This window comes from Pseudorasbora parva, chromosome 16, assembly GCF_024679245.1.
Source record: "Pseudorasbora parva isolate DD20220531a chromosome 16, ASM2467924v1, whole genome shotgun sequence".
NCBI classification, from domain to species: Eukaryota; Metazoa; Chordata; class Actinopteri; order Cypriniformes; family Gobionidae; genus Pseudorasbora; species Pseudorasbora parva.
The window spans coordinates 39,021,353-39,025,147 of record NC_090187.1 but is presented as its reverse complement, the minus strand read 5'-3'; positions in this window follow the sequence as shown (position 1 = coordinate 39,025,147).

Here is a 3,795-nt window from a genome sequence, read left to right as displayed (position 1 = left end):
ATAAGGAGATACATGTAAGAACATTAAGGTACAAGTTTACCGTTGCTGTATTCTGCGTTGATTTGTCACGTGAGTTAAACTCAGTCGAATGATTGGGAACCATTGGCGGTTTATTTGTGAATCACTGCCCTCTATAGGGCATACATAGTACTGGAAGATACATTACTTTTACATTATTTTATTATAAATAAAGCATACATTGTGTCATGTTTCACTGAAAATTAATGTAAATTACTTTTGCTCTGGTACAATATTAACTTAGCTCTAATTTTTGTCTTAGTGGCATTTTCATCTCATGGCGCAAGATGGTGTTGTTGTCCAATAAGGTTTATTGGTGGAATGAATTCATCTCTCTCTTTAAGTCCGTATTTATCAGGCTGTTTGTCAAATTTGGTTAATTATGCACAAAGCTTGATTTATATTTAATATAAGGCTAAATATTAAAAATAAGAGTATACTTTATAATGGCATATTTTATTTGTGTATATTTGGCAATCATGCAAATGCAGGATTCGCCTCAGAAGCACAAAGCACGCACATGGACTTATTTTATGAAAATCAAGTGCTCTTAATTAAAGAAGCAACCGTATTTAAAGCTACATGCTAGATATTTAGGGTTGAATGTCTAATAATGTGGATACAATTCTTAAATACGTGCAAAGTATTTTAGTTCAGTTTTTATGTTCCATTGGTTTATACATGTGTTTGCCACTAGATGACAGTAGAACATTACCTCCGCCTTTTATGGCTTTGCATCAATGTTTGTTGAGGATTAGTTCACGCAAAAATAATAAATAAAAATTCTGTCATCACTTCATGTTGTTCCAAACCTGTATGTGTTTCTTTCTTCCGTTGAACACAAAATAAGATATTTTGAAAAATGTTTGGTAATCAAACAGTTGATGGGAGCCATTGACTTCCATATAGGACAACATGCTGTTGGAAGTTCATGGCTGCTGTCAGCTGTCTGGTTTGGAACAACAAAAGGGTAAATGATGGCAGACATTACATTTTTTTGGGTGGACTATCCCTTTAAAAAATGTCTTTCTTGCTTGCTTGCTTTCTTTCAATGAAAATTAACATGCATATAATTAATTATAACTATTAATCACGCAGTCCCTGATCAAATGCACCGTCAGTCTCTCCACATTTTCTCACTCTAAGTAAGTTGATGAAATAATGTCCTTAAAGAGATGCTCAGAGATGATCAGACTAGTATTACCTTGATGCTTTTTGTCTTGCTGATGGCAGTTTAGATCATTTCCTATCCTGAGTTTCCCATGAGCGCAGTGAGACAGTCCAGGCCTCTGATACATATCTGTTTTAAGGAAATTACAGCCTGGAGGTTCGGTAATGGGTAATCTATATGTCCTGCACTGCAGATGGATCAGCTGTGTGCGTGCGTTGAGTCAGTTCTGTCGTCATTTGCTGTAACCCTCTTTTTCTCTGTACCACTTTTGGGATCATACAGTTTTTCCTCCGGCAGGAATTTCTGGAATTCTTTACTCATGGTGCTTATGTAACAGAGCCGCTCCCCACCGAACATACAAATAGGGTGCTAGCGAAGGCTCTGAGGGTGAGTAATAAAGTTGAACTGATATCTTGCATGTGTGGAATAGGAAATAAAAGAGCTTCCAGATGGAGCCCAACGTCATCAGCTGTCCAAATGTTTGTGTCACAATCTAGGATTTTCCAGTGTTGCGTTAATAAAACTCATAGTTTATATCAAATGTTTTTTACATAAAATTCCTTTTGTTTTTGGTTTTTGTTCTTTAGTAAAGGTCTGTCTAGTAATGGAAGTCTGACGGTGTTGATTATCAGTGTAATTGAAGCATTTATAATGAAAAAAGACTTATCCCGTTGACATACACATATAAGGCATAACATTATGACCACCTTCCTAATATTGTGTTGGTCCCCCTTTTGCTGCCAAAACAGCCATGACACAGCATCATGATATTAGCAGCAGATCATTTAAGTCCTGTAAGTTGCGAGGTGTGGCCTCCATGGATCGGACTTGTTCTTTCAGCACATCCCACCGATGCTCAAATTGCATTGAGGTCAGGGGAATTATGAGGCCAATTCAACAACTCAGACTCAGCCGTAGCCACCAGGGAATACTGTTTCCACCATGAAAGTAGGTACATGGTGGTACGTGTCAAAGTAGCATCCACATGGATGGCTGGACCCAAGGTTTCCCAGCTGAACATCCCAGCCCAAAGCATCACACTGCCTCTGTCGGCTTGCCTTCTTGCATCATGGTGCCATGTGTTCCCCAGGTAAGCGACGCACATACACCCGACCACCCACGTGATGTAAAAGAAAAAAATAATCAGACCAGGCCACCTTCTTCCATTGCTCCGTGGTCCAGTTCTGATGCTCACATGCATTGGCGCTTTCGGTGGTGGAAAGGGGTCAGCATGGGCACCCTGACTGGTCTGCGGCTATGCAGCCCCACAAGCAACAAACTGTGATGCACTGTGTATTCTGACACCTTTCTATCAGAACCAGCATTAACTTCTTGAACAATTTGAGCTACAGTAGCTCGTCTGTTTGAACTGACCCAACAGGCCAACCTTCGCTCCCCACGTGCATCAATGAGCCTTGACCCTGTCACCGGTTCGCCACTGTTCCTTCCTTTGACCACTTTTGATAGATACTGACCACTGCAGACCGGGTACACCCCACAAGAGCTGCAGTTTTGGAGATTCTCTGACCCAGTCGTATAGCCATGACAATTTAGCCCTCATCAAATTCGCTCCAATCCTTACGCTTATTTTTCCTGCTTAACACATTAGCTTTGAGGACAAAGATGTTCACTTTCTGCCTAATATATCCCACCCACTAACAGGTGCCGTGATGAAGAGATAATCAGTGTTATCCACTTCACCTGTCAGTGGTCATAATTATATGCCTGATTGGTGTATTTGGGAATTGCTTTGAAACTGTATGTAATTATGTATAGCTGCTTGTGCAATTCCATTGTGCTCTTGGCTTACATTACTAAACCAAAGGCACATATTTGTGGCATAATTCATCTACACCCACCTTGACCTAAATAACAAAATTATACTACAAATGTATAAGCTATAACATAACCCCAAAAAATGTGCATGCCTTTAGACAGAACGTTTTATTTTCTTTCACCATTATGCTCAGGATTTAGGATTCAAAGAAGACTTATTGGCATGATAAACACAGACAGTGTTGCATTGAGGGATTCTGAAACCTGTATAGGAAGGAGAGCGGCTTCTGTAATTGTTCAGTGCAGTCCAACAAAACCATGCCATGCTTTGATTCCTCAGTGTGTCAGGCAAAAATTGCAGCAATTCAAGGAAGCCACGGGGCTGGTCATGCTGATTTTGAGCCCTTTCTTACTCTCTGTATATTTTAAGGAGTTTTGGCCTGAACTTGCCTCTCATGTTTACACCTTCTTTATTGAGCTGCGTGGTTTGATTCCATACTTTTGAAGCATTCTTCAACTATATTCATAAGCATTTCCCAATCATACGATTTCCCCCCCAAGCTTTTAAGCAGGTACTTATCATTGTGCTGCAGGTGATCCATTATTTTTGTTTTTATGAACTTATTTGCGTTCGTTCGTGCGTGCGTGCGTGCGTGCATGTGTGTGTGTGTTTGTGTGAAATATTACAATAAAAAACATTTCTATTTTAATATTTTTTTAATGTAATTTATTTCTGTGATCAAAGCTGAATTTTCAGTATCATTACTCCAGTGTCACACGATCCTTCTAATTGTAATACACTCAAAAAAGTTATTTTGTTTTTCAATATT